Source organism: Ostrea edulis, chromosome 5 (assembly GCF_947568905.1).
Source record: "Ostrea edulis chromosome 5, xbOstEdul1.1, whole genome shotgun sequence".
Classification (NCBI taxonomy): domain Eukaryota; kingdom Metazoa; phylum Mollusca; class Bivalvia; order Ostreida; family Ostreidae; genus Ostrea; species Ostrea edulis.
The window spans coordinates 41684166-41696745 of NC_079168.1; the positions used below are offsets into that span (position 1 = coordinate 41684166).

General features: G+C 35.1%; 1 pseudogene; it reads right to left on the reverse strand.

Annotated features, from left to right (window-relative positions):
* Nucleotides 1–9785: 9785 nt before the first annotated feature.
* LOC125649059 (putative nuclease HARBI1) lies at nucleotides 9786–10619 on the reverse strand (annotated as a pseudogene).
* Nucleotides 10620–12580: the final 1961 nt, after the last annotated feature.

Consider the following 12580-nt stretch of genomic DNA (forward strand, 5'->3'; position numbering starts at 1 on the left):
CAAAACGCGATCCCACACTTAAACGGATCATCTCTATTAACATTGCTTTACACAAAACGTGATCTCACACTAAAACGGATCATCTCTATTAACATTACACAAAACGCGATCCTATACTAACACAGATCATCTTTATTAGCATTACTTTACACAAAACGTGATCTCGCACTAAAACGGATCATCTCTATTAACATTGCTATACACAAAACGTGATCTCACACTAAAACGGATCATCTCTATTAACATTACACAAAAAGTGATCTCACATAAAAACGGATCATCTCTATTAACATTAAACAAAACGTGATTCACACTAAAACGGATCATCTCTATTAACGTTACACAAAACGTGATCTCACACTAAAACAGATCATATCTACATATCTATTAACATTGCTTTACACAAAAACGGGTTTTTCGGATATGACCTCAAAAACCGAGGTCCCGTGTCGCGGCAGGTGTTTTCACAATGAGGAACCCTCACTGTTACGGCCCTGAGTGCTAGACATATGTCTAAATTTGTGGTGCTTCACCTACAGCTGGCGAGGCCTTATTAATATGGGCGAAAAATTATCCACGGGACGTAAAACAACTAACAAACAACCTCATATAAATATGTTATGTTAGTGAGGATAGTGGTTTTAAACTATTGTCATGATTTGTTCAAGTACTGCTTTTATCTTCTCATTCGTTTGTAAGAGACCGAGTAATTGTTCCTACAGTATCACTTAACTCTTTTAGATTGACAGTGTTGCAACGGTATGTACTGATTAGTTGATTTTTACTGATACCTGCAACAACCACAAATAGAAACGGAGAACGCTTTATGGATCAGCATTGACAGGTGGTGATGATTTTTTGTATTGAATGAAATATTCGAAGGTTTTTTTTCCTGTTGGATTACTGTGATGATTCACTGTCAAATATTTCGGATTAACAGTTAACACTCAGTTTTATTTAAATCTCTTAAAACGACAAAGAAATATTTCAGATCAAGGAAAATGGATACCTAACGTTTTCAAATTTCGGCACCAACACGAGCCACCCACCCCCTCCCCTCCCCTCCCCTCCCCCGAATCGTGGATTATCATTGTGCCGAATATTGACAACTGCTCTTCGCATCATTGACAAATGACTCCGAAAATCAAATAGAATTAATTAGGTGAAACACTAGTGAATATAAACATTACTTAAACTTTCAATGGCTCAAAATTTCTCTCGTAATTTCGCGGTCACAATTTTCTGTTTATATAGATAAGAAAATTCTTGTCTTGCTTTCGATCTTTCGAAACTCACGATATCTCGATATAAAAATTGATGTCCCGTTATATGTAATTGTTTCGAATTTACTATCGGTGCTTCCAGGTGCTCGACTTTTACGTAATTGGCGTTGATATCTCTTCGGGTATCAGAGTTTGTCAAAATATTTCAGTAGGGTTCGCAAAGTTACCATGGTTACCTGTGTTGAAAACGGGTGTCGGTATTTTGTCACTTTCTGAAATATGTCGGTACAAAGTTAGTCCCAATACAAAAACAAACATGAATTAAAATTAAAAAGAACACACTCTGGGGACACTTTAAAAATTTGAAATGAAATTAAGATTATTTAATGTAAATCAGGGGTATTGCGCAAGTTTTGTTCCCTCCTTGACGCACCTAATCCAAGCCTATTAGTAATTTTTTGCCACATAGATTCGGTTGTTTTCTATTAACGAAGACTTAAGCATTTTCTACCCTGTAATAAGCAGATAACACGCCGATGATTTTTTCCCCTAAAACCGAAAATATTCAGGAGTTCTTTCAACTTCCATCTGTACATTGATGCTAAATGAATTTGTATCATATTTTTATTACGTACGATTCTTGAAAAATTAGAGAATTACTCACGTAAACGTGTGGTTCAGGAAATGACCGTCTCTTCGGGCGTTTTCTACGGCTATAGATATGGCACTGGCTTGCAGTTCGTAGCTAGCCCAATTTCTATTCCCCCGTAACATCATTAGTCCAAGATGAAAGTTCTTGCAAAAAGCGACATTCACGATCTCCAGAAAGACAAAACTCATGAAACTATAGATCCATGGCGCCATTTCTAGTAAACTTTTGGAATTTCTCTAATTTTATATCAACACGGTGTTATATATGAATGTTTGTTATTTGATTATTACATATTTCTGGTCTTTTCAGCTGAATGATATCTGTCATTACCGAAAACTCAGTCAGGAAATGGTTTTCTAGTACGTATTCATCTCTTTTGAAAATTAAATAGATTTGTGTCAGTTGAAATTCCCCCAAAAAATCTGCTTTGTAGAAACAGATGGAATTCAGTACAATGGATTAGAAATCTCGAAATTTATGTTAAATAGTGTCTTCGATAATTACTCACGTCAATTATTCATTATAGGCTACAAAGAGGCGTGAAGCAGCCGGAGAATAAAATATTGATTTGGATGCCTTGTTTAAAAATCTTGACAATAAAAAAAATATATACAAAATAACAAGAGGCCCACCGGCCTTATCGGTCACCTGAGTATTAGTTAAAATGCTCTCACATTATCCGCAAGTTGCACCAAATAGTGCATTTTGGCACAATGTCTTTGTTCAAAAGGGACATAACTCTCAAAAATAAAATTTAAAAAGAATTCTCTGCAAACATGCACATCCAGAGTATGCACATGTACTTACTAACTACAAAGTTTCATGACATTCTGTTGAACCATTTAAGAGGAGACAGGACTGAAAAGGGGGCAGATAAATAATATTATACCCTCCGCGACTTGTTACATGTACATGGGATATATAAAAATTGTGACAAGTTTTTGTTGTGTTCTATTTTTCTTGAAAATGCATGAAAGTATAGAATTTGATGCTTCATTTCTTAAATCTGAAGAAATGTGCAATTGCTTTTATGAATTGTGTTTTCAGAAAGTTAAACAAATTGATTCTGGAGATTGATTCATTCAAGATTGTACATTTCATGAACATAAACTTCTAAAATAAACTTGACTATCATTTTAATTTGTACACAAGTTTCCAAAATATAAAGTGAATGTCACTTAGTGATGAAATATTAGCTATATCCTACGGAAACATACATGTATGAAATTAAATTTCAAGACAAATATTACTACATAAGTAGGAATAAAAGAACGGGCTTAAAAATGGACCCACACTCGATAAGAAATAGATATTCCTTTGAATTTCCAATTTCCTGGCTCTGAAGGCTTGCCACAGATTACAAGAAATCAGTTTACCAGAAATTCTTTTATTGCTCAAATTTACCCTTATGTTTACGACCTCTAGATGTTTTTTTTAATCATATTGTTAACATGTTCAATCTTTTTGGCTTTACAAAGCATTGTTTGCTAAGCAGATATATTGAAACATCTTCATTTGCCATGGGGATCATTTTATGAAATTTTTATTTATATATTTAGAATAAGTTCGACACACTTTCTTCCCCTTTTTAATATCATTTATTTGTTGGTATATTACAAAATATTTAATGTTTCTGATCTATAAAACGTTTCCGAAAATAGTGGACATTTCGAAACTCTTTAGAAAAAGAAATTATGAAAACCATGCGTCATTTGGGCAACTCTTTAATACGTATTATTGATGATTAAATATGGTTTCTTTATATACAAAATATCTACCTGATTTAAAACATTTCCAGAATCTTGTGAAAGAATACTGGAAAACCAAATCCCTGATGCTGATACGGAAAGCTGAACTAAAAAATTGCAGTCCCGGTTATTTCGTCTACCCTTCATTAAGAATATAAATTAAGAGTAAGGCAAACACAGACCCTGGATATACCAGAGGTGGAAAGCATCGCAAAATTAAACCTATGCTTACCGCTCAGGGCCGTAGCAGTAAGAGTTCTGTACAGTGTCAACGCTTTGTACGACGTGGGGCTTCTGTTTTTCAAATCATATCAGGAAAACGAAATGGAAATCGCTGAGAACAGATTATGTGATATCAATAACTTTCATTCATATGTCGATTCGATATATTCCTGTGAACTTGAAATAAAAGACATCACAGAGTCGTCCACTTCTGCTTCATACTTAGATATTTTATTGAAAGTAGATATCAACGGCAAACTAACAACTCAACTTTATGACAAACCGGATGATTTCAGCTTCTCCATCGTCAACTTCCCATATTTATGTATCAACTTCCTTTATCACCTGTATATGGTGTTCATATCTCTCAACTGATTCCATACGCAATATCTTGTTCTGCGTATGATCAGTTATCAAATCGAGGCAGGCTACTGACAAACAAGTTGATGGTGATAGGGTTTTAACAGTCTCGTTTAAAGTTGGCATTTCGCAAATTCTATGGTCATTATAACGATTTAGTTGGCCAATAAAACCTATCATTGGGTCAAATGCTGTCTGAAGTGTGTCATACCGATAGTTAGACCGTTCTTGGCACACCGATTTTGACTGCGGGTTGCTCCGTTTACCTGATCAAGATATAGGGCTCACGGTGGGTGTGACCGGTCGACAGGGGATGCTTACTCCTCCTAGGCACCTGATCCCACCTCTGGTGTGTCCAGGGGTCTGTGTTAGCCCAACTCTTTTGTATTGCTTATAGGAGTTATGAGATTGATTACTGTTCGTTATTCACCTTTCATTGAATAAAAAAGTAAGGTGGTGTCGCGATTTATAACATGATAGCTTTAAGGCAAAGTCATCCTTATTTAAGTAGTAAAACCAACACCAAATTTCATTTTAAAAAGGGAATTGCGATATATTTATCTTCACCTTATACGTCTTGATCACTTCACCACAGGTCTTTTGTTTTCTTTACATTTAATAGTAATACGGCGAAAAATGTATGCTACACCTGTAGAAAAATAGAACATTGAGCTCCTGGCTACCTTCAGAAAAAGACGTATCCAACTAACAAGGGACAGAGAAAGGAACCAAAGTAAAAGACCCACAGTTCATCTGTCAGGAAATTGGACCCTCCTCCAAATAAACCACACAGAATATCTTTTCTTGAATTAAACCAAAGAAGACCAACAAAAAGTGAAGTAAAATGAAAAGAAACAAACAAACTTACCAAGTGATCGACATATTTTCGCGGAATCTTTCCTGGAACTTTTCACTATTTGTTCGCGACGCGTATCGATAATAGGATCTGTTGCACTTTTTTTTTTGCCGTCTCATTCTTTGGATTGTAATATATCGTGTTCTGAAAAATGCATTCACATTTGTCTTCAAATGAAAGGTGAAGAATACGAACAGTGATATATCTCCAATAAGAAATACAAAATAAACCCTGTATAAAGACATCAGCTTGTTTATCAGTAGCTTGCTTGATCATGCGTATACAAATATATGTACACACACAAATACAACTAAAATACACCAATGAAAAAGAACAAAAATGATAAAAATAATACAACATGAAAATAATTAAACGAATAAACAACGAACATACAAAGAAAAACCTCCCAAAATATCACAAAATGAAAATGATTAAACGAATAAACAACGAACATACAAAGAAAAACCTCCCAAAATGAAAATGATTAAACGAATAAACAACGAACATACAAAGAAAAACCTCCCAAAATATCACAAAATGAAAATGATTAAACGAATAAACAACGAACATACAAAGAAAAACCTCCCAAAATGAAAATGATTAAACGAATAAACAACGAACATACAAAGAAAAACCTCCCAAAATATCACAAAATGAAAATGATTAAACGAATAAACAACGAACATACAAAGAAAAACCTCCCAAAAACATAATGACGCAATGGAGTCAAGGGTGTTTTTTTTTATGTCGAAGGGCGCGCAAGCTTTTTGAGTTCAAGGAAGCTCTCGGTCTTAGTTCCATCTATAGCGATTTGCTTTGAACATATTTCCTTGTAAAATGTTCACAACGAAAGGTGAAACTTAGAACGCCTTCTTCTCCTGTATGACGTTAAGGGCCCAAGCTCCATTTGACACCAAAAGGATGCGACTACAGAAATGCGCGCGAAAATGGATGAAGAACAATGGACAGTGGAGGCCTATAATATCATTTGAATAAAAAGATTGAATATTGTGTAACGTCTCTCTCGAGAATATTTCACTCATTTGGGGACGTCACCACTGCCGGTGAAGGGCTGCAAAAATTTAGGCCTAAGTTCGGCGCTTATGGCCTTTGAGCAGGGAGGGATCTGTATCGTGCCACACCTGCTGTGACACGGGACTTCGGTTTTTGCGATCTCATCCGAAGGACCGCCCCATTTAGTCGCCTCTTATGACAAGCAAGGAGTACTGGGGACATATTCTAACCCGGATCCCCACGAACCTTGGATAAAAAGAAATCATTTTACTTTAATATTTCATTTTTCTTGATCGAAACACAGGTCAATAATGGCTATATACGGTTAATATTAACCCCGTATATAAAAGTTATATTGACCTTGGACTCTGTCCATATTGTACTACTTTCGTCTAACCTATCTATCCTGGGCCCATATGACACATAGTAACCTAAACTGGATTCCATATTTGAATGATATATGTAATTGCTTTTCATTATGATAGCCTAATTGTGACGAGACTCAACATATAATATTTTCATTACAGTAGTGCAAAAGACATAAATAACTTACTTCGTGACATATGTCTCGTAATAACAGACCAATGCAGGAATGTGAATTACCACCCAGTGAAATAGAGTCGCAAATATTTGTTTGGGACAAATACTATTCGGGACATAAAAGCTAGGTAAAACATATCTCAACGATTATTAGCATTTGTAAATGGATATTTGTCAAGCATCTTATACGTGGGCATTGCTAATCATAAAAGGTGAATTAAGTTGGTATCTATGATACCCAGCATTGACTGATTATCTTAGAGATAGCTTTCTATAACCAACTGTCAAGTTTCCACAACCCTGAGATTTATATAAAGTCTTAGTGTCAACTGATTAGAAAAGGCATGTAAAATACAACGGCGAACCAAGGACTGAATACATTTTTTGCCGTTATAATTTGTGACATCATTTATAATATACAGATGGATTTAGCATGATCTGGGGAGTACTTATAGACACAAAAGAACTTATACTAGCGGGAAAAAGAAATTGTAGTTCAGTAATTTTATTTATAGATTCATATACAAAATATTATGTTGCATTATGTATATCATTATTTAATATAATGCATTGTCTTTCACTTGAAACATCAAAGCGTCCTCAGTATCCCTTGCTTGTCATAAGAGGCGACTAAATGGGGCGGTCCTTCGGATGAGACCGCAAAAATCGAGGCCCGGTGTCACAGCAGGTGTGGTACGATAAAGATCCTCCTCTGCTCAAAGACTGTTGATTGATTGATCGATTGATTGAATATTGTTTTACGTCCCTCTCGAGAATATTTCCCTCATATGGAGCCGTCACCACTGCCGGTGAAGGGCTGCAAAATTTAGGCCTTGCTCGGCGCTTATGGCCATTTAGCAGGGAGGGATCTTTATCGTGCCACACCTGCTGTGACACGGGACCTCGGTTTTTGCGGTCTCATTCGAAGGACCGCCCCATTTAGTCGCCTCTTATGACAAGCAAGGGATACTGAGGACGCTTTGATGTTTCAAGTGAAAGACAATGCATTATATTAAATAATGATATACATAATGCAACATAATATTTTGTATATGAATCTATAAATACGACAATCAAGGGGATACTGAGGACCTATTCTAACCCGGATCCCCACGGGATTAAGCGCCGAGCAAAGGCCTAAATTTTGCCGCCCTTCACCAGCAATGATGAGTCATATAGTCCATATGAGTGGAAAATTCTCGAGAGGGACTTTAAACAATATAAAATCAATCAAACATCAAATCACGGATCATGTCCATTATCGTTGCTACGAACAGCCACGGAAAATAAGTCAATTGCAAAAACGTTTCACAAGTTTAATAGCCTGTATGACGGTCATTTGCACCAGTCTTACATCTACGATGCATTGAACGAATCGAGTTATGCAAAAATGCCTGGGGAATGTTCCGCCATATGCGTAATAAAGAACGCGTCCAACGTAACAGGGGGTTTGGCTCTTGACGTAAACGTTGTTCATTTCATCCCAAACACGTTCTATAGGCGATAAATCCGGTGACATCGTAAAGCAGGGTAGCACATTCACGTTTTCCTGCGGTAGATAGATAACAACACTTGCGATGTGCGGTCGTGCGTTGTCCTGCTGCAGAATGATGTTATATGTACGCTGGTTGTTGTGAATGAATGGATTTATGTGCTGACGTACAATCTCATCACGGTAGCATATGCCGGTTGAATTGCCCCCATTATTACCAAAGGGGTCATTCCGTGTGTTGTAATTCCACCCCAGACCATAACGCTCCCTCTGTCGAATTAGCAGAAAAATTTTGGGAAAATCATGAATCAGTCTCTATAAACATTTGGAGTAATGTCAATTTTTTGGGAAGTGTATTTTTGATTTCTATATTGAAGGAGAATTAGGAAATTAAAAAGAAAAACTGGGGTCACAGCGCTAGTTATTGAGCTATAGTGTTCTAAACGTGACCTTTTTGCACTTAAAATTCATTCAATTAAACTTGATTTTTCTGTTAGTGTCAACACTAAAAAAGATATAAAATAGATACATAATCATGTTCCCTAACACTATAGACGAAAAAAGAAATTAATACTAGTAAAGAAAATAAATAATGACCTTTTTGCACTCAATGTACGAAAAACTTCATGATATCAAAATTGAGAGTTTAAAAGGACATATTAGGAGTTATGTCAATTTCTAAAATTTTACATAATTTTCAAGGTCTGGTCTTCCAATATAAAATGCAACTAAAAAAAGTGGGGGTTGGAGATCAAATTTTTGAATTATTGGCAAAAATACTGAATTTTTGTACAAAATTTCGAGTAAATTAATTAAAACGTTTTGAAGAATTGGTGTACTGTTTGGAAAAATATATCAACCAAGTTAATAAAATTACAACATTTGAACTAGTTCCAAGCCTCACTACCTGTATCATAAATTTTAAAACTGAAATACATGTATAGGGGTACAAAAATAGATGATACATGTATATGGGATGAAACAAAAACTGTAATATCATGCAGAATTAGAACTTTTTGATTAGTGAATCCTTCCACCACAAAATATAGTCCCTGTCAAACCCTTTCAAAATTTGAATTGACAAATTCACAAAAAATTTCAACTGGATAGAGTTCAGCAATAGATGTGTAATATATTTGCACCAATGGTATCAGTATTGAACCAGTGAATACTTAGTTGTAGCATCCTGCGCAGTTGTACCCAAAAGCTCAGGAGCTAACTTCCTTAACTAGGAATAATTATGAATTTGAATTACATTTTAGGTAGCTCCATCCTCCTGTGATGTCACAATTCACATAAGATGGAGCTACCTCAAGCAATATTAGGTATCAGACAGGTAGATATAGTGGATTATCTGACAAACACAGGTACATGTAATCTATACTGGATTATATGACAGGTGGATATAGTGGATTATCTGGTCCCATACTTTATAAGATAAAATGATTTTAGAAATAGAATTATATCTTTTGCCATAAATTTACAAATTACCGTTTGAAAAATCTAATCATACTGCGTTGATTACAGTTGTTTTGAGTCATTGTTGATATTGTTCATTACGGTAAGTGAGTGATGTGGCCAATGGGCCGTTTGTTAAAGTTGTATTTATAAGTAGCTGTAGTCATAATTAAATGAGATGAATATTAAATCGATATTTTCACTTACAACTTTACTGTGTTTTCATTAAATCACAAAAAAGACAGTTCAAGGTTATACACAGTATATATCCTTTAAAAGAACCCTTGTGTGATTGTTGCTCTCTTTACGGTCACGTCCTAGTTCCTGCACATACTGTTGAATGCCTACGACCACCTCAATGTCTGCGCAATTCTGCTGGACACAAATATCACCTCTTTCAATTCCCAAATTGTGGAGAATAACACAGGCCGTGATGTACTCTACCGCCTGGTCTGGGGAAACTCTGAAACCCACATGGAGTGCTTGAAACCTTCTTTTTGTGATGCCAAAAGTCTGCTCAATCAGAACATGAGTTCTGCAAAGACTGGTATTGAACCTCTCCTCAGATTGGGTTGAAGGTGTCAGATAGGGTGTCATCAAGTATCTTGTGAGAGGGTACCCAGAATCTCCAACCAAAATACCATCATGCAACACTAGAAAGGCAAAAATATACATACATGTACATGTATTAAATGCAGTAAGCAAAAAATTCATATAGTAAGTGTTAGAGACTAGGAAATATTTGTCAGCTAGCATACTTATGATGGTTATAATTTGATAATCCAGGAAATGAAAATACCATTTTCAAACTGTTGGCAAAGATGGGAATTTCTAAAAATTCTTGAATCCCAGGCCATCTGGCACAAAGTGAGGTCACTCGAAAAGCTGGATCACACACCATCTAATAGATATACATGTTAAATTGCAATTTTATTCATTTATCTGTTCTCAATAATGTGACATTTAGGTTTTACAAAAAATAAAAAAAATTCAAATTACATTAAAAGAGCAGATAAATAACTTTTATTACCTGGACATTGAGGCTATGAAATCCCTTCCTGTTGACAAAGTCAGGTTCATTAACTGATGGTGCCAAAATTCTTATCAAATTTCAATTCAAAATGTCCATGTATGAATGAGAAAATAAGCAGAAACTGTGAATTGTTTAAAATGTTCTATGTCCAAGTGCCTCAAAATTATTCGACCTGAACCTAAATCATACTTGACCTGCATATTTTCAGGATGTGTCTATTTTCAATTCAAAATATCGACATATGAATGAGATAATGAGCAGAAACTGTGAATTGATTAAAATTTTCTTAGTCCTACTCAGGGGCCTAATTCTGCAAAAAATTATTGAACCGGAACCATGTAGTAACTTGACCTGTGTATTCTCATATATCTATATCCCAAATTTTTGGGCTGAACTAAATTATACAAATTTCAAAATGTCCATGTATGACTGTGCTAATGAATGGAAATTGTGAACTGTTTGAAATTTTCTAAGTGTCAAGAATTTCTCAACCAGAAACAAATCATCTTGCTAGCCAAAAGGCTTATGGTCCACTCAACTCCAGGAGCAGAAAAGACCGAAAACCCTGGGCTAGCAAAGATGGAAGCAAATAAGAACTTGACCAGGATATTCTCATGATGTTCATGTATCTATTTATACCAATTTTCAGCTGAATTATAGCAGAGATAATGAACAGAAATTATGACGGAAGGGCAACACATTATGCCTCAGCCATTTCATGGTGGGGCATTAAAAAAATCGAGGTTTATTCTACAAAAAGGTCGAGTGTTTATGATTATAGACTTTTCACTTGATTTTTCATCAATAAATCTCAAATGTAATTCAAGATAATATCTGCAATACATGTGACCAAGAGACCTTGAACTTTGACATAAAAAAAACAATAGGGATAATTCTCCAGTCATGGAGTCTCTCCTTGTGAGATTTTATTGCAGGTATACAAAATATCATTAAGATCTGGTGACCTTGACCTTTTGACCTACAAATGGTTCATCCATAGTTAATCCAATGTCTTGGCAAAGACAATGACATCAGAAACTGATCACCTGCTATCAACTGTCTATAATTAATGATTTTATTATGAACTAGAATATATTTTGAAAATATATACATTTGTTTTTTTCTTTTAACATTCTCATTTGCAAACACATTCTTTCTAATGAAGAAAAAATGTCTAAGCAAATTAACAAATGTCTTACGAAGAACTTTCCACAAATATGTCCCAATTTCTTATGAACAAAAATCCTATAATTTTGTTTTATTTGTACATAGTTTAAGTCCCATTTGAGATTTTTTTTTTTACCATGTAGAGACATTATTATTTTATGCCACCTATAGCAGAAGTAAAGGGCTCCATATCAAGCTAACAACTCCCATAACAAGGATCTCCCGGAATTTTTCAAAGGTCATATCCAGACGACTCGTGACTTTCACTTCTGTTCTTGGTGAAGGAATAGTCACTACAAATGCTACATATCTTAGGTTTGACAGCGTGCCAGGATTGAGAATCAAACCTGGACCTCTTGAGTGCAAAGCAAGTGCCTTAACCAATAGGTATGGAAGCCATTAGAAATTTATATAAACATTTCTTAGATATATCAAAATACATTTATCAAAGTTGGTTTATTTTAGTCAATGTTGGCATGAAAAAAAAAGAAAGGAATACACAATGTGATTTGCTCTATTTAAAACAGCCTTCAACCAACACAATATCATCACAGGATTTTCTTATAATTTTGCATTAATATCAATAAATCTGTATATTTGACATGTATCCCTACATACTTCATTTTAGTTCTCCTGCGACAATTTGTCGACTTGAATTTTCACCCCCTCCCCCTTTACATGACTCTCATTACTCATTGTAAGCAATTTAATCATACACTTTGTAGATAGCTGAAGAATTCCACCCCTAGACGTCATAACATAGTCTTGGAATTCATTAAAGATAAGAAATATATAAACACCCAATCAAATTAAAC